Source organism: Ambystoma mexicanum, chromosome 6q (genome assembly GCF_040938575.1).
Source record: "Ambystoma mexicanum isolate Mex_15411 chromosome 6q, UKY_AmexF1_1, whole genome shotgun sequence".
Lineage (NCBI taxonomy): Eukaryota > Metazoa > Chordata > Amphibia > Caudata > Ambystomatidae > Ambystoma > Ambystoma mexicanum.
In genome coordinates this window covers 950,510,125-950,534,436 of record NC_090937.1, presented here as the reverse complement: position 1 = coordinate 950,534,436, position 24,312 = coordinate 950,510,125, and positions in this window count along the sequence as shown.

Genomic DNA, 24,312 nt, shown 5'->3' with positions numbered 1-24,312 from the left:
ATGCCACAGTGGTAGACAACACTATTCACGCACTAGGCCTATCTCAAAGAGTTGACAAGCCTACGCATCTGAAGGGAAGAACGCTAGACTGGATAGCCGACTGTAACTGCTCAGCCACTATCCTATCCATAAGACCCCTACCTTGGACAGACCACTCGTTAGTGTCCTTTAACCTAGCCACATCTAGACCTAACCATACTATCCTTCCAATAGCACCGCCTTGCTTAACTAGAAATAAAAAATGCATCACGGTAGAGAAAGTGATCCCAGCTATACTACCGACCCTCAATGCATTATCAGCTAACCTATGCCCCAGCACCCTAGTACAAGAATTCAATAATATCATGCTCGTCACCCTAGATAAACTGGCACCTCTCAAACTCAGACCAAGCAAACCTAAAGCCCACCTAAACAAATGGTTTACTCCACAATTGAGAGACTTGCGCATCTTGAAAAGAAAAAGTGAAACCACTTGGAGGCTCTGTCCCTCAGTCGACAATAAAGCCAAACTAACCTCTCTCTCCTCAGCTTACAAAAAAGAAGTTTGCCAGGCTAAACGTAACTCATACGATGACCGTATAGCCAACTCTAATTCCAGCATGAAAGAGCTCTTTTCTATTTTAAAGGAACTTGAGTCCCCGATCGCCACACCGGACGCCTGCACCAAGGACAAACCTTGGTGCACGGACATCCAGCAAGCCCTATCACACAAAATTATTACTCTCCAAAATAAAATCCAGCAAAAAAAAGAAGTACTTAAAATTCAGGATTCACCAAAAATGCCCAATACCAATAATCTACTGGCGCATAGTGACTCCTTCCACTTCGCCAAATTGACCACCTTGGAAGTAGAAAAAATTATCTTGTCGCTTAAACCATCTAACTGTAAAGGTGACCTCTGCCCAGCACAGTTAATAAAAGACGCTGCCAGAGATTTATCGCCCTTTATCACCAAACTGATTAACGCCTCCTTCGCCTCAGCCACCATCCCTGCCAACCTTAAACAGTCCTGGGTACTTCCCCTACTTAAAAAGCAGTCATTAGACCCTCTCATCCCTACTAACTACCGCCCTATTACTACGGTACCGTTTCTTCTCAAAATTCTGGACAAAGCCGCTTATAACCAAATTCAAAAGCATCTGGAACTACACAACCTCCTAGGAGAGAGACAATCGGGCTTCCGTCCCTTACATGGAACTGAAACAGCCCTTATTGACTTGAAATCCCAAATGGACGAGCTTCGAGACAAAGGAAGAACAGTACTTCTGCTACTCCTTGACCTCTCCGCCGCCTTTGATCTGGTGGATCACAAAGTCCTCTGTAGTCACCTGGATTCCGCTGCCCATTTCTCCCCAGAAGCCATCAGATGGATTGAGTCATTTCTGAGTGAAAGAACAATGAGAGTCTTCTCCCCTTCGGCAGCAGCAGATCCCACCCCTATTTTATGCGGTGTCCCTCAGGGCTCCTGCGTCTCCCCAACTCTATATAACATCTTCACCAAGCCCTTGTTTGATGATCTGGACCATCTCGGTATCACCTACACTAACTATGCAGATGATACACAGATCCTCCTCCCGCTTTCTGGGGATCATGCGAAAGACACGGAATTGGTGAACAAGGTATATCTTATCATCCAGGCCTGGATGGCCACCCATGGCCTCTGTCTGAACGATGATAAGACAGAGTTGATTATCCTGGGCACTCAAACTAATATCAAAAAATTAGGTCAGGAATTCTCCTCATTTAACATAGATGGGAATATCATCCAAGTGTCCAAGGACGTAAAAACCCTGGGATTCTATCTTGACTCCACCCTATCTCTTGACAAACAGCTAAAATCCCTTGCCTCCTCCACGGCTTACACGTGCAAACTGATAAGAGCCGGTAAACCGTTCATATCCAACAAGAGCTGCTTAATCCTGGCTAGAGCCTTAATACTCTCTAGGATTTACTATTGCAACGCTCTCTACGCCGGAGCAAATAAAACTATAACGCAAAGACTACAAATATTACAAAATAATGCCCTGAGAGCAGCACTAGGCATAAACAAAAGATCCCACATCTCTGCCACTAGACGCCATCATAACTGGCTGACCACTGAGAACAAAATAACACTTAAGATGTTATCCCTGACCCATAAAGCCCTCAATAACTCCGCCCCCAAATACCTGATTGACAAATTCCATAGGAGAACATCCTCCAGACCGACTAGAGCTGTCAATTCCAACTGCCTGACAATACCGAACTTTAGACTTCAGACGATAGGTGGTAATAGCTTTCAGGTAAAGGCTGCAAAGATTTGGAACTCTCTACCACAAGACCTGAGAGCTGATTTACCCTACCCTCACTTTAGAAAAAATGTCATCCAACTCCTCACCTCAACTAACCTCAGTTGATCTCACTCGTCTGTTGTCACCTTCAACCCGACTGCCCGCACTCGAACCTTGTATATATTGTACTATCTGTGTCCCACTTATATTTTGTAAATACTTGTGCCCTATGACTTCACAGTGTTCTCTACTGTACATTTGCTAGGATGTTACCTGTAATTGGATTGACCTTTCTCAAATCCGTATACTCTGTATTCACTGTATTTTATATTGTACGTTATGCTTTGATGTAACTTGTAAGCTTTGCATTTTCTTGCCACTGCGCCCTGCTACCCTTGGGTCTGGCGCGCATAAAAAGTGAATAAAACAAACAAACAAACAAACAAACAAACAAACGTATGGGATGACTTTCATGACTTCGTACGTACTGCAAACCAAAATAAAGAAGGAATACATATAAAAACACCAGGAGAACTCTATTCTATTGACCCAGTCAATTTATCAAGGTACTTCACCATTGCTTATTTGCCATGCTGCACTTCATCTGCAATGAAACTGCCCTTTCACTCGAAGAAGTGCAACACTTCTTTAGAGAAAAGAATATCAATCTAGAGGAGCACCGCACATCCACATTCTTTTGTAGATAAAAGATGCTCCCAAATTTGGCCATGACAATGATGCCACTGTTTTACAATGTATTGAAAAATACATTACCTGTGACATCCCTTCAGGCACTGCACAGTGATCTATGTACATAAATCTTATGCTTCCAAAAACTTAAGTGTGGCAAATATTACTGCTGTCGATATAAAAACAAAGCAACATACTACACCAAATGTTGCTTTGGCTTCCCTATACCAGTTTGCACAAAATGACACGTAAATAGCTTGATGTCTTATGTTAGACACAGTGCAAAAGGAAAATCCCCTGAAAACATATACAACATTAAAAGGCACAAAGCAATGAGGGCACATCAATGATCATTGCACTCTTGCCTAATGCAAATATGGGCATACAATACATTGCAGACAGTTCCACTGCAGTTGTAAGATATGTCACAACCTATCTCACCAAAACTGTGAAGACAGAGCTAAAAGACCTCTGGGATGACGTACCATGTGACAAAACACTATCACAAGAATAGTACAGCTTCGGAATAAAAAGGCTCTTCTTATAGATGACACTGGTGTGACAAAGCTGCAGACCGTTTAACAGGTACGCCATTACATGGGAAATCTGAAAACATTATCTGGCTAAACCTTGGTCAAGCTTCATCCTGAAAAAGAGTTCTAGATGGAGAGTGGATGTGTAGGTTTGCCAGTCGGGATTATAGGGAACATGCAAGATTGCTGTGATGCTTTATTAATGCGTGGAGACCAGAACAACCTGAGCATTGCATGCATGTGAGGATCTGGGCACTTTATGTTATGAGTATGAATGTGTCTTTGTCTGGAAAGAAGTACTCAGTTGCGCATGTTGCTGTGTTGCATTCGGCATGGGCTGTTGTATGAAATTTGATTTTTAGGTTGCTATGTTCTGTTGTTTGCTTCATAATACCTTCCCACCAGAATGCTATGTTTGGGTTGTTTAGTTGGTTTACGAGTGCCTAATTGAGCCTGTTGATTTGAGTGGTCCATATGTGGACTGACAAAGACTGTAATGAAATATGGGAAGGCACATGTATTTTCTTTGTGAAGTTTTCCTTGGTTTCTTAGGCACCTATTCGGTTTTGAAAAACTAACAATACAGTGTGGCATTTTGGGAGAGTCCTGAATTTGCAATAGGACAAATACAATTTTACATGTTCCTTGTTAGAGTTATGTGACAGCAATATAAACAGATGTGGAGCAATAAACAAACAGAGAAAATCAGCATACGTCTGTTCTTCTTTATTTCTGCAATGTAACTAACTTTTAGGCTCTAACCCTGCCTATCTCTGCGACCGTCTATGCTCACCATACACAGAGGACAGGGTCCTTAACATTCTCTGGACATAGAAATGAGACACTACATCTCCCCCGTATTTAACAGTAAAATTCTTGTTTACCACATTTCTTCTATCCATCTTGCTGGTCTTTGTATTTTTGGACAGGCTATGGGGCACTGGAATGTGATCCTCCCTCTCACTGTCACTATCTTTTGTGTCAGCATCCATGAAGTCTGAGCAGCTATCCAAGCAGTCCCCGGAGGAGGCGCTCCCTTCACCCTGCTGTGTTGTCGCTTTTCCCACTTTTTGAAGAAGCAAGAGTTTCGGGTGATTGTGAAATTTGGACTTGCTACTTTTACCATGGATCCTTTAATATGGGTGAGTGTCCGGGGCTATGAATTGAAGGACAGTGTCTCTTTTGATCCTTGTGTCTGATGAACCAGCACTGGCTCATTTGCTTTCCTCCTTGAATCAGCATATGCTTCATGCTTGTCTTTCTTTGCTTGTCCTTTTCCCCCGCCTTTAGTTCGGTGTCGGCAGACACCTCGCTAGTGCTTGATTGTGGGATGTTGGTTCTTACAATTCTGCCAAACATGAGTTATGAGGGGCAGGCTCCTGTGGAGCTATGGGTGGTGTTCTGATAGTCTCTGAATAAGGTGCAGATAGCTTGCATGAATGATCCTCTCGTCCTCTCGTAATGGAGCATATTTGTAGAGTGTGTTTTAAGTTTGCCATGAAACGCTCAACTGTGTGATTCGCCTGTGGCCATAGTGGGGTCATTTTCTGATGCTAGAAACCTAGGTGCTCAGCGACCATTATAAACTCCTGTCCACTGAACAGTAGGCCATTATCGGATTTCACAACTGTTCGTAATCTGCAAAAGTGTTGTCTAGTGCTGGAATGACGCAAGCACTTCCATGGATCGTATTAAGTGTATCTCTGGGAATCTTGACATCTCATCCATGATTACCAGGACATGCTTGCCATTGGGCTGGGGCCCATACATGTCAACTGCTACCTCATTCCATACCAGAGATGGCATAGCTGTCATTTTGAGGGGTTCTGGGAACATGCGGGGAGCAACCGCCTTGTATATCATACAATTTCCCAGGATCTCTTCCACTTTCATATCCATCTGGGGAAACCATACTTTCGTGCACAGTTACCGTTTGGTGGACACAATTCTCTTATGTCTGCTGCGTGCCATGTAGATGACTTTGTCCTGTATGGTGTCTGTGATTACTATACAGTCCTTTTTTTTTTGCAGCAAACCTTCTGGAGATAGTGCTATTTCAGAAAATGAAATGTTCAAAGTTGTTTCTGTTCTGTGTCTGATAAAGCTCTTTTATTCTGTCTTGAGTCATGCCATCTGCCAGAGAATACTCTCTTTGACTTTCATGAGAACTGGGTCCTGGCTCAGGCTATGGAGGAGGTCAGGGATGGTGAGTTACTTGGATAGTGTGTTGGCGATTATATAGTTGACATATTGATCTGCTTTGTGGATTGTGATTCCTCTTTTTGCGGTTAGGGGATAATGCAATAAGAATCAGCTGGGTTCTTTGCTTTCCCAGGGCGGTGCAGTATTCTGAAAGAATATTCTTGGAGGAAAAGCCCCATCTAGCAATGCAGAGAGGCATTTTTCCGTTGACTTTCTGTATATAGTTGTGAGGGCCTGATGATATGTGATGATGGCGAAGTTGTGTCCATGTAGGAATAAGTGGTAGTGCTCACTTGCCTACACTACTGCTAGGCTCTCTTTTTCCGGCTGCGAGTATGCACATTCTGCTGAAGACAGACTGCGGCTGGCATAAGCTACAATGCAGTGTGATGCGGATGTGGGAGAGCCAGGTTTGTATTGAGCAAAATTCACCCCTAGTCCCACCGGCCTTGTATCTGCAGCTAGTTCTGTTTCAAGGTTCCATTGTAATATGCCATGCACGAGGCCTATGAGATCCGTTGTTTGATTTCTTTGGAAAACATCCTCACAATCCTTTGACCACACACATTCCTGTTCCTTTCCTGTGAGGTGTCTTAGTGGCATGCTGATGGATGCAAAGTATTGTATATATTGTGTACAGTAGCTGGCCAGGACTAGGAATGAATTGACAGCTGAGGTTGATTGTGGTATGGGTGCATCTACGAGGACTTGAACTTTTCAGCATCAGGTTGAAGGCCTTCATGTGAAAAGATGTGACTGAAGAACTTTTGTGTTGTTTTGTACAGCTCACATTGATCCACATTCAAGGTCAGGTTGGTTCTTCCAGTGCCATGCACACACGACGCCGTGCATCATCACGTATTACTTGAGTGGCACCAAACACTAGGACACCATCACTATAATTGAGACATTGTGGGATATGTTTAATTATCTGGCGTATCTCATTCTGGAAAATGTCCGCAGCAGAAGAACCTACGTGGGTGAAGAACGTGGTTATATAGTGAGAGTCTGGGTGTAATTGAAGCTGGTGGTAGCCTTTATTGAGATCTAATTTTGAGGCGAACTTCGCTCCATGCAGCAGGTGCATCATGTGCGTCATTCTCATTGATGTATGCCTCTCTCTCTCAATGGCCGTGTTGGGACAGGGACAATCAGAGTTATCCACAGCGTGGGCCCGGTTGCAAGTTCTATGATGTCTTGATTTAGGAGTTGTGATGCTGGAAATGCATCGGAGGGACAGGGCCTCTGTATCCTTCTCCTTTACTGCTTTTTTATTGTGTGTTATGTCATGTTTTCTGCTCAGGAGTTTATGTGGGACTCCTGGCAGTGCAGCTCTCTCTTTTGGTTTGGTGAACTGCCCCTTGGGATACCCTTATGGCACCCATGGGTGGGGGTACAACCCTGTGCCCCTAGTGTATGTTTTTGGGCACCTGTGGGTGGCCCACAGAGCAGGGTATGGTCTGGTGGCAGCTCCATGCTGAATTTGACAGGTGCTCCGAGTAGCCTCCATTTTGGGATACCAAGACCCTGACATTGGAATCAGTTGATTCCTGATAGGAGACAAGATGGCCCCTGTGGCCTCTTGCTTTCTATTGCCTGTTACCCTGTTTTCCCAAAGTCCTGGGAAGCCCTGACTGGCTGTTGGGTGGAAGTCCCATATATGGTGTTGTTGTGAAGTCCAGGCCAGACTGGCTGGAGCCTTCCCAGTGACTGTATGTTGTGGGTGCAATCTGTGGGTGGGACCTGGGTGAATGGAGTGTGTGACGAATACGCATTCTGTGTTGTGGGTGTCTAGTATCTGGTGTTTGACACGACTCAGACAGCCCTGCCCGAAACTGGTATGAATGCAGTGTGGAGTGTTGAATGACTGGGTACTTGTCCCAATATACATAACTTGTTGTGAGTGTCTGGAGAGGAGTGAATGGCCTGAATGACTATGCACCTGATTGGATGCCTGCTGCATGAATGCCCTTCTGACTGATTGGTTGCCTGAGTGTGACCCAGCAGAATGAATGGGAATTCAACTAGTATATCTGGGGGTCTCTCACTGTTAGAATTTGTGTTCAGAAGCTGAAGAGTAACTGGAGTGACACTGAAGCTTTACCTTGAAGCCCTGCTGGAAGAGAAGAATTGCTGTTGCTCTCCTTCATCAATCTGAAAGCTGCTGTGTCTACATGGACAGAACCAGAGAGGACCTGGTAAGGCGCCGTCTTCCCGAGCTACGAGGTACCATCGTGCACCAGCTGATTATTGCCAAATCTCCCTGGTAGACAGACCTATGACAGGCTGCCGACCGGGGACGGGGACTACCGCGGAATCCCAAAGAGAAGCACCCGGACTGTTGTCCGCCTCTGTCGACGACCGCCATCGCCGACTGGAGCCGCCATGCTCCCGTTTGCCTAAGAACTTCATTTGATCCGAGGACGTTCTCGTCTGCATTGCCTCCCGCTTTATCCCACTGGAGAAAGCCTGACCGTCGACGTGACGAGGAGCATCCGCCGGTGGGTTTCCCGCCACCTAAAGACCACAGAGACGCCGACGATTCGACGCCCTTCCTGGGTCACAGTTCTTCAACATCTCTTTGTGGTCCAGAACTACCGTCACCGAGGTGCCCCGCACGCCTCTTCCTTGCAGGACGCCAACGCTCTGTCCTCGACAAGCACTGCTAGGAACAAAGCTGCCACTTCACTGCCGTAGTTCAAGCTGTTCTCCATCGGATGTTCGACAACCTGTGACTCCTGCCTTAAAGGGAGGGAACTCAAGAAGGGCCGTCGATTCCCCAATGAAGAACGCTACAATTCCAGGTACATTGGGGCTGTAGAACTATTGTAGACAGAAATAAGAATCGTAGAACAATATATGGACTGGGCTTGTGATACATCTTTGCTTTACAGGTTGCCCAGGTGGGGGGATCTCCACACAGAATTGTGCCTAGTTGGTAAAGGCCAGTATTCTGCCATTTGTTCAACCATCTTGCTTTCATTCCCCTCTCTACTGCTGCTTTCTGCTTTATTGATCTGTGTGGCATTTTGACAGTATAGTTCATGCACTTTAATGAGATGTGATAATAATTGTGGTACCGCTTTAGAACTGTATATATTTACCATTATTGATTTTCTGAGCACAAAGTGAGTTATTGTGATAGTTACATAACCTTGAATATTAATTATATAAAGACTTTGTTTTAACTAATAGAGTCTGTCGTCATTCCTTTGTGGGGGCTTGGGCACTACCCTGTACTTAAGAACCAGCCTGCATCACCTCCTGAGAAGCTAGGCCTTGATTGGTCGTCCATTGCTACCGTAATAGAGAATCTTGGCTGGGGTCCTCTGTGCCTCTCCTCTACCATATAGAGAGCAGAAGTACAGACCCCCCTCCAGTCTTTACAGGATTGCTTGTATCTTCTCGTCTACTTACGTACGGATGTTCAGCGGTATTCGTCTTTAGTGTTGTGTGACGGTTTTGATGTCCCGATTGATGTGCAGTTTGACTTGCTTTCCTTTGAGTCTGCCGAATCCTTTGAACAGGGCTGGGAACATTTTGATAATCATGTCTTTTGGGCTTGTCTTGTACGATGTCATGATGTGGTAATTTATATGTACTAGACCCATCTGTATTGCAAACTGAGGATGCTGCCTCCTGGCACCTCCTCTTCAATTAAGTATATCATTACTTTTGCTGTTTTGTCTTTGTATTTTCAGGTGACCTTGAACATGCCTTTACACTTCAAGGGCATGTTTGCTTTATACGGATAAATATAAATGTTGGCCGGTTGTAAAGCTCTTTTCTATTTGAGGCCCTGATTTGTTGCTTCGTTGACCACATTCAGGGTTTCCCCTGTGTCAATCAACAGTAACAATAATGTTGGGCTGTATTCGGTTGCTGTCTTGTTGCCTATAGCATGTGCATAATCTTGCATGCTGTCACCGCTGGATGACGATGAAAATGAGGCATTGCAGCGTCTTAGCGAGACTTCTATATATCTCACCTTGTGTCTTGAAGATCTTCTCTTCGTGTCTTCAGGAAAGTGTTTTCATCGAGAGTCCTCCTTTTTGTCTCGCCGTTGCAGAGATCAGTGCAGAGATTCCCTCCTTCTGCTTGGTGACCGTTGACTTCTGCTAGTAGGAGATTTTGGCTGTCTGGAGCATGAAATGTCTCGTCCCCTGCTTTGCTCACTGTAATTTGTAGACTTCTGAAAATACCTGACCTTCTTTCAAACTGACTGGAAGTGATTTCCACCCCCAAATTTGTCACAGGTATGACCGTCTACTACGTATGGGCCAACGTGAGGCAAGTTGTAGCCACACCTGTAGCACTTTCTTTGATCTTTGCTGCTCTCTCGTTCCGATGTTCAGACCTGGCATTGGGGTGCCATGGATGATTTTTGCGTGATTTTAATGTTTCCTAAGGATTCGGTCTGCATTGAGAGTGCCATGTCTGCCCAGGCTAGCTATAATATTTCTTCTAGGGATCCGGTCCTCTGAAATAATGTTTTGCGAAACTCAGCTGACTCACAGCCAGCAATTAAGTGCTTCTTCAGTTGAGTAGTATTCAAAGTCTCAATATTTCACTCTTTTTCAAAGTCTCATGACGGAATTGCCCAGCGTTTCTCGCCTCTCTTGCGTGGACGTATGAAAAATGTGGCGTTCATCATCTACGTTTTATAGCGGCGTGAAGTAGATGTTCAGGGAGTCGATGATGAGTTGAAAAGTAGTGATGGGGCTTTCTGGCATTTCAAAGACAATGGGCCTCATTACGACCCTGGCGGAACGGGTTGAACAGCGCCGTAAAAGGTGACGCTGCCATCCAACCCATTCCGCCACATTACGAGGTCCCCTCACGGGACTCGTTAAGCACGCCTCGTTATGGCCCGTTGTTTGCTCCCTCTCCCATTCCCATTCAGCCCTATGGGGACTGAAGGACACAGATGCGATTTCGGCGGCAGCCATGCCGCCAATAGCGGCATGGCTACCGGCCGAACTCGTAATGAGGGCCAATGTCACACACTACTGGGCCTATTGAGTGCATTTGTACTCCTCTGAGGTTGCACCCCTCCCTTACGCCAGTTGCATAGATGTATATCTGAAGTTCTTGAAGCCATTGGTTCCACCGTGGTGCTAACCTGCTGGTGTCTGTACTGTCAGAAGGCGGGACTGCCTGTAGTTGCATGGATTCATTGCCCCTCTCAGCCCTGTTTTGTCATGCAGGGATGGGCGGTGGAGAGAATGGCATGGATGAACTTCCAAAATCCTCATCTTCTGACATGATGACAGCCCACTGAATGGAAGATTGTTCTTATAATGAGATTCTTGGCTTCTCGACAGAACTGGCGCAATGTGGACAGTAGATGTGAGGCACACAGTGCATGTGGCACGGCAAACACGGTAGAGCACACGTTGATTTCAATGTAGCAGGTAGGCACTGATGTTCCTGGCTTTATGTAGGCCACGGCTGGGCTTGAACAGTAAACAGAGTCGTAATTGGAAAATGCGAACTCCCGAAACTCACCTCGCACGTAGCAGGCATGCAACTTGATTATCCGGGGCGCCAGCCAGCCCTGCAAAGAGGAATGTCGGGAAACTCTGGAGGTGATGTGCGCCAAGCATGGCATGCGTAGCTGCTAACTCCTTGTCGCCATTGTTAGAGTTATGCAACTGCAATATAAACAGATGCAGAGCAATAAACACAGAGAAAAGCAGTGCAATTTTTTAAATTTATTTCTGCAATGTAACTAACTAACATTTAGGCGGTATCCCCGCCTACCTCTGCGAGCGTCTATGCTCACCATAAATAGAGGACAGGGCCCTTAAAGTTCTCTAGACATAGAGATGAGACACTAGACTGTCAAAGTTCTAGAATTCATTGGCTACCACAGATTGAAGATTCCACTGATGCACACGTTGCTTAGTGGTGGTGAGGGAGTCAGTGAGATATTGCATAAAAGGTGTAGTGTCGTCTTTGATTTCTTCCGTTGAGATAAGGTAAGGTCCAAAGGTGGGTGGCTCTCTTTATTTTGGTGCATTTTGTAGTGTTTTTCTGAAATGTAAGAACTTTTTAATGGTAAGGATGTCCTTTGGTAAAGTGTTGCAGGTAGAGGCACTGGTAGGGGTGGGAGGGGTTATAGCCCCTGGTCTTTTGGGTGTTGCCCTGGATAGAAGCTCAGGGGCTACAACCAAAAGGCTAGCTAGCCCAGAGTGCTGACAGTCCCCACATAAGCATAGCCTCAGATCTTTTCCAGAACTAGCAACTCCCCTGGTTCCAGGGTTTGGACACCATATTAGAGAAAGATGATGCTCTGTGCATCTCTTTGATGTAGCATGTGGTGGGCTCTAATAGAACTTCAATGCTGGATAGTACCTTCAATGAAGCAGAATTCAGATGAATTCTGCTTCACGGTACTGAAGAGCCTGCGGGCGATGCAGAGCGCTTTCAATTAAATGTTTTTCATAACTGATAACCAGTGAAGTGTTCATAGTGTTCAGGTTATTTGAACCCTCCTGTCAAGTATGGGCAGGATACATTGAGGTTTCTTCATGTGGTGTTTCAGTATGTGCAAGTATACACATTTGGTGGTTTTGATTCTTGAGAGGACCAGTGCTATGGCACCAATGTCCCTGTACTGAATGGTGAGGAATGGCATTGCCTGCCTAATCGAGCAAAGATGATAGACACTTTTCTTTTACAAATGCATTGATTTGAGCTCCTATAATGAGTATATTGTGAATTATGATCCAGAGTTACTTGAATACTTTTGGGGTGTTTGCCACTACCATCATCCAATGGAGTGGAGCCAGTGATGCTGCATTGTGTGGGATGATCATGATATCTGTCTTGTTGGGGATGAATTTGATGGTGTTTATGGCCAACATGTGCTAAACTGTGAGAGGCAGTTTGAGATGGTGGTATTGGTTTAATTAGTGTTAGGCTGAAAATGATTGGTGGGTCTACCACATAATACTAGTTTCTGTGGATTTGTAAGAGCTAAGCCATATCGATGTTGATAAGGAGCAGTGATAGACTTGATCCTTGTGGTAATCCACACATTATTATCCTAGCATTGGAGCTGAATGAGACACATGATGTGATTTCTGACTGTTCATTGTAGTTATTGTTGTGTAGTTCAACCTCTTCCAAGCTACTGATTCAGGATCTGTGGTTGACTTCGGGGATTCTCAAGAATGTGAGGTCCTAGTTGGCATGTTTGCATTGCTTTTCAGGTCATCTTAGATAGATAAGTGTGTTAAATCCGCATGTGAATGATCTGAGATATGATTTGCTTTTATGTGTTCTGGGATGTGCTGCATATTCATCTATCTAAGATTTAAGTTGTGTCAGTACTTAGTCAGATTGTGGGGCACTCCACTGGTGTTTTTGATCATTTCAATTTCAGAAAGCATTAATAACATACCACAAAGGCAGATTTACCTGCATCAATGTTCACATCTTCATCTCTTTCAATACTAAAAAGGGACTAGACTATTTTAGCAGAATAACCATGCATTGAGATGTGGCTTGAAAACATGCCCCTTTGAAAGTTGAAGGTACAATTTCTATTTAAGTGAAGAGTTCATCCACATATGTGAAAATAGATGGACAGGCTTTCGAAGGGAGATGTCCAGAGATCAGTGGTGCACTGCAGAGCTTACCTCATCAGTTTTCGGATGTCCACTTCCTTGATTGTATGAAATTAGTTGATTTTTGGGGTTGTGGATAGTATTCTGCTTTTTTAAAGACCTTGCTGGAAGTGTACCACTTTTTTTATAAGTGGTTCTTGATACCGCACAACTAATATAACAGTGCACATCATGTATTGTCAGATGTAGAGTTTCTCATTTACTTCATGATTTTAAAAATGTCTTTCTCCATGTTGGTTTCTATTCTGATTAATTCAGTGAAATGAATCTTGTACACAGCCTTAATTTGCTAATTGTAATGTTTTCTCAGACAAAGTTCATGCTCATTTGTTTGAAGGAAAGACTCAGAAAACAGGATTGCAAAAGAAAATCACATAAATACATCATAAGCAAGTCATCAGAAATTTACCAATCAGTAGTAAAATCCTACATTACACAGTTCAATCATACTACACAAGAATATCTACAACCAGGTGTACCTGTGATTTCCACAGTAATACCTAATTCAGTCCTAGTTTTGGGTATATTTAATGAACTAAACCAATTCTTTTTTTGCAGACAATATTGCTAGTCTTTCCAGTAAGAGCTAGTGTGAACAACGTGTCTTTGTTTCCAACCCACATACTGACCATGAGAAAAACATGAATCCCATAAATTGGCTCCAGCTACTTTGAGTTGGAGTGCTGAGATTGTGCAGCAACATTATTGGTGTCCCAAACAACAGTCAAGGCTGTAGCAGCAACCTTAACAGAATTGCTGTACTTGTAGGACTGAAGCATGTAAGCTTGAAAAGCCGTACTGTATGTGTACCGCTGAAGCATGTTATCTTCATACTGTTGAGCTGGCATACATTTAGCAACTTCCGTGGGAAATTAAGTTTCTCTAGTTATCATGAGAAAATTGCCACAGTGTGACAGACAACATCATTGCAGACACTATTGAAGAGACATGCATCATTTCCTGTCTCCAGCATTACTACAAAGGTGCTGTTTTGTGTCACCTTCATGACATCAAAAGTGAGTGCCACTAATGTCAGCTAGAATGCTGATAGTGTGGAAAGTTTAGGAACAATGAACTGCTGAAGTTTTCATGAATTGCTGAACTTTGGGAACAATGAACATAGAACTACAGTGCAACTACGGTGTGAAGAGCCATATGGCGGTGTAAGCATGCATACCGCTTAAAAAATGTATAAATCCAAAAATGTATATTGTATACTTGTTGCATTATTTACACCATGGACGCTACAAAGATGGCAAATTCCAGATTTGCAGCACGTTGGGAATTATGCTGAACATTTCAAAAAGACACATACACATATTTCCAAGCATTGCAGACCTCTTAAAAATAACATGTACAATTATTTATTCTTTTAGAAAGACTGATATTTTAAACTTTCTACATTGTCCACACCACGGAACCTACTCACATGCCACATTTCCGGTTTGTCGTATATCCACACAGTTCCCTTTAGAACAGGGCATGTGGTAACAACCCTGTAGTTATGGTTAAGTTGCTCAACCCATAGGAAAAACACTTTTTGGGTGGCTTATAAGTTCACTCCCCCTGGATGAATCCTCACAACACTTTGCACAAAATGTATATGGCCCTGTCAGATTGCTCCTGCGAAGTTTGGTGAGGTTTCGTGCAGGGGGGCAAAGTTATAGGGGGTCGCAAAATGTGTGGTTTTTCCCAGAGACGCAATCTAAAAAAGATTTTGCTCATGGCTAGAGCCCGAACCGCTGGATGGATTTTCATCAAATTTGCAGCATGAGTGGCAACTTGGACCTAAAAGCGTGCTTTATTTTGCATTGTGGGTCAGCATATGTAGTATTTGTACTCACACATGTGTGTAGTAAGTCTTGAATTGTTAGGTATTTATTCCATGTTTAACATTACTAAAAACTCTGATAAGGTAGCATTTATTATTTTACTATCCAAAATTGACAGATTAAAAATATTGTACTTCTATGGTGCATGCTGTAGCCATTGCCTATGAGTAGGTATGATTAGGTTCCTGTATTGACAACAACACTCCATTATATTGTTTTGTTTAGATGAGTACATTCTTTAATACATTAAGTAGCTCATGAAAGGTCTCCCGATCACCTCTGACATCTTTCCAACATTATAAACTCAACCCCTTGTAGGGACTTTTCATCAAAATTAATTTTACATGTAATGTGATCAGCGATGTCATCAATGACATGTATGATGTCATCTTTGATTTGGTCGGTGTTAGTCTTGGCAGTGCACAAAGGTGACACAAGTTATGGTTGCTTAGTGTACCATAACTGGCAAATTTCAAGTTTTTTTTTTCGGTAACCATATCATCCGTTTAACAATGTTTTTTGAGTGAATTTCCTAGGTTTTTAATTGTGCACCCTAAATTGGCTACAAGTTCCTTATATTATGCTCACCCTCAATGTGGCAGATATGGAGTCTCTGGACAGTGCAGTCATCTGCAGATGTCAGACGGCATTCACTAAACCCAGAATCACAGGGTAGACTCAAACAATTTCTACCCATCAACCAACAAACCATGTACATAAAATCATTACTAATGTTTATGACACGCAAATATAACTTTTTGTACAAACACTTCAAAAAATACCAATTATTTTTATATTTAGCAAACTAGTCATGTGTGGGCCCTTGCCTCAGTCTGAGCTCCATCTCCCCCTCTTTTCCCTTCCTCCCTCCTGCCTTACAGCCCGCCCCCACTTCTTTGTGATTGGTTGATTGCTTGTTTTGCCAAGGCTGTATTCGGCACTGCTCCCTGCTCACCTTTTTTTTTGGATGGTGATGCAGGTGAGTGCACATGTGCCTAGGCCTCCTGGGCCTGAATTTTGCTGTTCCCACAATCATGTGTGCCCATGACCCCTCGTTCCGAGCTCCATCTCCCCTTCCTTTACCTCCCTTCCTCCCGCCTCCCAGCCCACACCCACTCGATTGTGATTGGTTGTTTTGCAAAGGCTGTATTCCGGCACTGCTCCCTGCTCGCCTGTTTTTTGGATGGCGATGCAGGTGAGTGCACATGTGCCTGGGCCTCGATTTTGCTGTTCCCACAATCATGTGTGGCCCCCAGCCCTCGTTCCGAGCTCCTTATCCCCTTACTTTCCCTTCCTCAGTCCCGCCTTCCAGCCCACACCCAGTTCGTTGTAATTGGTTGATTGGTTGTTTTGCAAAGGCTGTATTCTGGCACTGCTCCCCGCTTGCCTGTTTTTTGGATGGTTATGCAGGTGAGTGCAAATGTGCATGGGCCTCTTGGGCCTTGGTTTTGCTGTTCCCACAATCATGTGTGCCCCCGAGCCCTTGTTCAGAGCTCCATCTCCCCTTCCTTTCCCTCCCTCCCTCCCACCTCCCATCCCGCCCCCACTCGGTTTTGATTGGTTGATTGGTTGTTTTGCAAAGGCTGTATTCCATTCCGGCACTGCTCCTTGCTCACCTGTTTTTTGGATAGCAATGCAGGTGAGTGCACATATGCCTGGGCCTCCTGGGCCTCGATTTTGCTGTTCCCAAAATCATGTGTGCTCTAATTCTGAGCTCCAGATCCCCTTCCTTTCCCTCCCTCCCTCCCTAGCGCCTCCCAGCCTGCCCCCTCTCTGTTGTGATTGGTTGATTGGTTGCTTTGCAAAGGGTGTTTTCCGGTACTGCTCCGGCCTCGCCTGTTTTTTGGCTGGTGATGCCGGTGAGTGCACATGTGCCTGGGCCTCGATTATGCTTTTCCTACAATCATGTGTGCCCCCAGCCCTCGTTCTGAGCTCCATCTCCCCTTCCTTTCCCTCCCTCCCACCTCCCAGCCCGCCCCACTCCGTGTTTATTGGTTGTTTTGCAACGGCACTGCTCGCCTATTTTTTGGATGGTGATGCAGGTGAGTGAACATGTGGCTGGGCCTACTGGGGCTCAATTTTGCTGTTCCCACAATCATGTGTGCCCCCCAGCCCTCGTTCTGAGCTCCATCTCCCCTTCCTTTCCCTCCCGCCTCCCAGCCAGAGTGGATGGAACAGGCAGAGTGGAAGGAACAGACGGAGTAGATGGTAGAGATGGAACGGATAGCACAGATGAGTAGATTGAACGCATGAGACCAACGAGCAGATTGAATGGATGGAAAAGATGAGTAGATTTAACAAATTGAACAGATAAAAAGGATGGAATAGATTGAACAAATCGAGTGGATGTAACAAATCGAGTTGATGGAACGTATTGAGTGGATGGAACGAATCGAGTAGATGGAACGAATCGAGTGGATGGAACGTATCGAGTGGATGGAACGGATGCAGTGGCTGAAACGGATACAGTAGACGGAACAGATGGAGTTGATGAAACACATGGAATGGATGGAACAAATAGAGTGGATGGAACAGGTAGAGTGGTTGGAACAGTTGGAGTGGAAGGAACAGGTGGAATGGATGGAACAGGTGGAGTGGATGGAACAGAGGGAGTGGATGGAACAGAGGGAGTGGATGGAACGATTGGAGAGGATGGAACGATTGGAGTGGATGGAACGGTTGAAGTGGATGGCACGGTTGGTGTGGATGGAATGGATGGCGTGGATGGAACAGATGGTGTGGATGGAGTGGATGGAGTGGATGGTACAGATGGAGTGGATGGAATGGATGGAGTAGATGGAACGGATGGAGTGGATGGAACTGACTAAGTGGATGGAATGAACTAAGTGAATGGAACGGATGTAGGGGCGGAACACATAGAGCGGATCGAATGAATAGGAGTGATGGAACGGATTGAACACATTAAACGGATTGGATGGAAGAAATGGGTCTACGGAATGGATAGAGTAGATCACATGGATGAACGGTTGAGTGGATTGAATGGATAGGGCTAGTAGAAGTAGTAGATCCCAAAAGAAGAAATGAGTGATGATAACATCTCTTATGGTAAACAATACATATTTTAATGTAAACAAATAATGTTAAATAATATTTTCTGTTTTTCTTAAAGGGGAACATTTTCATGAAGAAACAACTCCCCAGTTTAATTGTACACCATCCCGAATCACAAAGAGAACCCTATCCCCAACTGTAAATAATCAAATCCTGAACGTGTCTACAAAATGACTTGAACTAAGTAATGATTTTAAATAACTTTTACAATATGTGCAAAATCATGTCATAAAAATGTTTCCCTATCACTGTCCTTCATGCACCTGTCCCCCTTGTCCAGAGCAATCATCCCCATCAATTTCTGAACATTTTTATCAAAGACACTTTGATGAAACATCACTTCCTTCCTCCCCTCATCATTATTGTACAGAAATTCCTAATTCTCCTATTGTTGTTTCCCATTCCGCTAACCCATCCCTTACATGAATACATTTATTTTTTTAAGCTATGTGTTGTATTTCATTGTGTGATAGTGTTTCTTTTTAAAGCCCTATTATGAGTCTGCGGACACTAAGACTGTCTGCACTCAAAATGGAGGTTCCCCTGGACATGTCCAGTTTTGCACAACACACTTTTTATTAATCAGCGGACACCACCCCTGTCCAATGGACACCCAGCACATGCGCCCTGCGATTCCCGCCTGATGGGTGTCTGTGGATAGTCGTCATGCCCACGGACATCCCCAGACATCATTTGACCGCACCCGTGCAGTGTGACGAGGGTGTCTGTGAACGGTGACCAGGGCCTCTGACAGTTTAAAACTGCGTTTTCCACCAATCTATGGTGTTTCAAGCTGAAACATTACCCTTGCACAGCTCAAAGACCCATTCTTGATTGATCCGGCAACTTTTTCAAGGCCTATTTCCTACTCAGTTGTACTCGGACAAGCACTACTATCAGGCGGCGGTTCCTCTCAATCTGGCTATCCAGGAGAGCATCTTGCAGCACCTGCTTTCCAGATTACTTGCAGTACTGCATGAATGGCATCTGCTATGGCCATCTCTGCTACCAAAGCACCACCATCATCACCATCTGGAGGGCCTGGACAGGGGAACAGGTGCAGAGATACAGATGAGGATCAAGAGAAAGAAGAGGATGAGGTGGGGGAAGTCCCTATCTCCAGTATTCAGAGTGAGTCCTGGGTGTGGATGTTTTTTACGACCTTTAGAAATGTCCTGAAAGCTTGTGCAAGCAAGGTTTGATACACTGACTGCAAAGTTGTACTCACTCACTGGAAACCTGGTTTATATTCCTATGGGACAATTTCCATGAGGTGCCACACCAAATCTAAGCACCTGGCTGCTCTGAGGAAGGCGATACCTTTGTCAGCTAAGAGTAGGTTGACATTCTCCACCCCATCACCTTCAACTGCTCCTGTTACCACAAAGGATAATCCTTTGGGGCAGAGGATCCCAGTGGCTGCTTCATAGGCCTTACAGGACACTGTTGACCCTTACCTTTCGAGGGTCACAGTGGTATGTTTGTACTGTGAAGCACCGTTCTGTAGGGGGGAACCGTTTGGGAGTGCTTTTGAGGGAGCGGTCATGGAACACAAGAAACACTGCCCCCCACCTTAAATGTAAGGCCCGCCCAACATCTTCCTCTGTCCACCTGCTCCTTCGACTCAGTGGTTGCTACCCCTACCCTCCATTCCCTCCACAACCTTGCCTCTCCTGCAAAAGAAAGCCCAAAAAATTACAAAACCTCAAAAACACACAAAAAAGGTTCATTTGGGAGCCAACTTTCACAGTTAAAAATAGAAGTGAGAAAAAAAGTCACAGGCCAGCTTGCAGCCTGCCTAGTCTGTGGACAGTGTGGTAGTCCATGGACATCTAGCAAATTCCAGCAGTGGGGTGAGAGAACTGAAATCATTTTCATTGTTTCGTGTTAAAAAATTATGGCTCTTAAAATAACCTTTTTTTCTGTGTTTTTCTATTTTATATGCTGAACTAAGTAACATTTTACTGAATTTAATTATTTTGTCTCACGTTTACAAAAACTGCTTTGAAGTATTTTGAATGTCTTCCAGAGAAATCTGATTACTGACATCATTTATCTGCACTGCATCTCTCCAAAAAATGATAGCAATATCAAATGTAAGGTTCTCATTAGTCAATGATGTCATGCCAACACCTATTGTTTTCCATTTGTGGACCAAATAAAAACAAACCCATCCTGATCATTTTTTGAGCAATGCGAGAAAAATAATTTTCTCACAAAATAATTTGCGAATTTGGGAACATTTCCTTCAACTTTCCCAATGTCTCCTTCATTGCAAACTGCAATGAAATTCCAGTCACATAACCCTAACTGTTTCCTCCACAATGAAGAATAATAATGTCCAGATGTTTCAATTGAACCATATTTGCACAAAATGGGAGCAAGTCCACCCTCTTCATCTCTCTCCATACCATGACACTGCGAATTCATGGAATCCAAGATTTTCCACCAATCCACTACATAGACCTTTAACCAATGGACCAAAGGGTCCCTACAAATCCACACACTCTGCATTCACAAACACATAGAAATAGCCATTGTCAGTGCTCTCACAACTCCTACTCCCACAACTCCTGCTACTCTCTCTTCCTGTACACCACTCCCAGGATATCTGATTGGTTGATTCCCCCGATGTCTGCTGACACCCACGACTGTCAGCGGTCTCCGCAGTCCCCTTTCCATGCCAGGTATCCTTAAAATACCCGGACGTGGCACGTGCTATCCGCGGACTAACGCGGTTCCTGCAGATGTCACAGCCAATCAAAGAGGTGGGTGGGAGTGTAAACTCAATTTCAATTATTTGTTCTTTAGTGGTGGCTCTGAAAAGAAACTTTTTTCGGGGTTTGTTAAACATGTATTTCCTTTTTTGCATTTATTTACAGTAGAACTGTACACTCTACATTTCCCTTTACAATTTTTTTACGAGTACGTATTCAGTGCATTCCTAAAATTGTAAAGGAAAATTGCATTTCTGACATCTGTGAAACGAACTCCGTCTTCACACTAAAATTCACACCATCAAACCTTATATTGTCATTCTGAAAAGATATTCATGCAACATATTAAAAAGCAGATACTGCTGCATTGATTCTTCTATTTCTGGACTGAAAAAGTGTTTTGGATATTTCCATATTTGCCTCTGATTTATTACAGAAAAAAAATATTGGCAGCAAGAAACAATTAGGCTTTTAAAGAAATCATTCAAGGCATCGTGCAAATACACTGGAGTCACATACCTCAAACTGTACCCTCCACAAAGCACACTTACAATGTCTGGACATTTAAAGTAAGCCATACTCTCACAAAATGAAAACAGGCTTGCCCAGTTTGAGCCACAAACTACATGCCACAAAACGTCAATTTCTGCCATTCCAATGTCATGATTTTCAGCATACCCCTTCAATGACTGAATTGAAGAGTCCCCCAAACTCACGCACTGTGCCGTCTCAAACACATATACATAGCCATTTTTAGTGCTCTCACACCTACTGCAAACGCAACTCTTGCTACCCCCTCTTCCTTTCCACCACAAACATCAAACTTTAGCAGCATGGCTACCTCCATACTCGTAATGAGGCTCATAGTACAGGTAAGCCTACATGTAAAAAAATATTTTCTTCGACACCTTAACAAATATATATATACACACACACATATATATATATATATATATATATATATATATATATATATATATATATATATATATATATATATATATATATATATATATGATGTTCATGCTACTTACCCTGTAATAAGCTTCTCACTGAGCATATTCTCGTTTGTACCACTTTAGCAAGTGCCATGCATTCAACAGCTTCTTAGATGAAGCAGCAAATAATTACAATGCTCTGTGTTTTTTTTTAAGAGCAATTTCATGAACGTAAAAAAATGCATGTATGGATTTACAGCATCACTGATTGTCACTTTTTCATAAAAAAAAGGAAAAGCAAAAAGAATATATTTGTAGACCATTTTTAAGTGACACTTAGTGTGCGCCAAATTAATATGTTGGCAGCACATGCATACATCACAACATCATCCATTCCAATTTGTAGGTGCTTATCCAGTCTTTTCTCTACAATCTGTGACTTGCACTCCATCCTTCATAATGTGAAAAGTGGAACTACAAATCACAGAAAACAAAAAAAAAATCTAGGACTACATAAACAGCTACACATTAGAATGCATCATGTTGACAATTATGCATATATTCCTAACATATTAAACTTGCCACACACAAACTGCCATTAAAAGTGTACTACACATCTTTTCCATCTCTTTTACAAAACATTACACACAGAGATTCTATAAATGCACATTCACATTTCTTAACTTTCATGAAAAAAGATCCTAAAAATAAAAATGTTTAAACGTCCAGCCATGTCATTAACTGGTTTTCCCAACAACTCTGTCATCCAGGTGGCCAGGACACGGTTATCACTTTTGGATCAAGTTCCTGGGTGTGGACCAGTGTTCGAGGATCACCTGGGTGAGGGGTTTTCAGGGAGTGCGACACAAAATGCTGAGATATGGTATCCCTTCCCTGTAACACTTTTACCCCATCCTACCAGATAGGATACTATTAGGATACCCCCCCCCCATTTCACAACATGAACACATTCTCAGAGACAGCTCACTATGAGAGAAATTGGACTAGAACCTAAGCCATATCCCTGATGTTTCCCAATACAATGGTGAGGCAGGGTCAGGCAATCACTGTCCATCACACGCACCTGACTTCCATTGCATTTCCCCAGAGAGATAAAAGTCCGGAGCACAAGAGTACACTCTGAGCGAGGCAAAGCACATGAGAAAACAGCAGTTCCAAGATGGCAGTTTAAGATGAGGAGAAAGATGGCAAAACAGAAGAGGATAGCAAGGAGGAAAGTGCCCTTGGCCGTCCCTCCTTGCTGTTACTTTCACAAAACCTCAAGAATAGAAAGTGTAAGACCAGGAAACCAGATTTAAGAATCCTGCAAGCAGCAACATTGTATGGTGAGAGCTGAAGCTAACAGTGTATGAAACGTATGTGACAACCAACGCAAGTAAAATTGAACAACAGATGAGTGATTGAACTTTGAAACCAAGATGATACCTTTGGCTGAGTGGTCAGGTATGCGTGCATGCTCATTCGAAGGTCTATGTAAGGTATCCAACTGAGAGTTGACAAAGGTGAAAGAGTGGCAAAGAACTGTGATATGATACTGTATTCGTATCCTGCTCATACACAAGTGTTTCAGAGCGTTACGAGGCACGGGAGGGGAAAAAGGGAGGACAAAACAGCGATCTTACTAGGCCCAGTGACATTGAGAATGTGTAAGTGCAGGGGAGAGTGAAGGGGGAACGTGCAAGGGGGGGAATGGAAAGCGCTGAGCAAGGGATAAACAACAACTAGTAGTGCAGCCAGCAGGGTGGCAAGTGCAAGGTTTAAAGTGCAGATAAGGTGTGTCTGATAAGTGCAGATAAAGGGACTGTATGGTTACAGATACAGACCCAAGTGCAAGGGTTGCCATGAGGCAGTGTGGGTGTGTGGGTGGGTAGGCAGGGACCTGGTCCCAAAATCAGAGGGTAACCAGGAGCACGGTGCTGAAGCAGACAGATCAGCAGAGGAGAGGAAGAGCAAAGGCAGAAACAGAGAGGAAGGTATTGAGGTGCTTCTGGAACCAGAGATGGTTGTCCCCAAGTTTCAAAGTGGCAGGGAGGCTTTTTCAGAGGGAGTTCCCCACGGAGGAAAGAGATTTACCCCTAACTCGTTGCTTGGAAAAGGGACTGACCCTGGGGGAGGTGGAGGAGTGAAGAGATTGAGTGGGAAGGTATTTACGGAGGGCGAGTTGAAGGTATATCAGGCCCAAGCCCCAGAAAGCTGTGTGGACAACCCAAAGGGTCTTGAATTTAATTCTTGCAGCCACTACGGGCCAATGAAGAGATTTCAGGGCTAGAGAGATACTATCCCAAGGCTTGAGGTCAAGGACATATCTTGCAGTCCTTTTCTGGATGAGTTTCAGAGGGAGGAGAGTATTAGCACGCAGATTTAGAAAGAGGCAGTTGCAGTAGTCCAGCCTATAGAGAACCA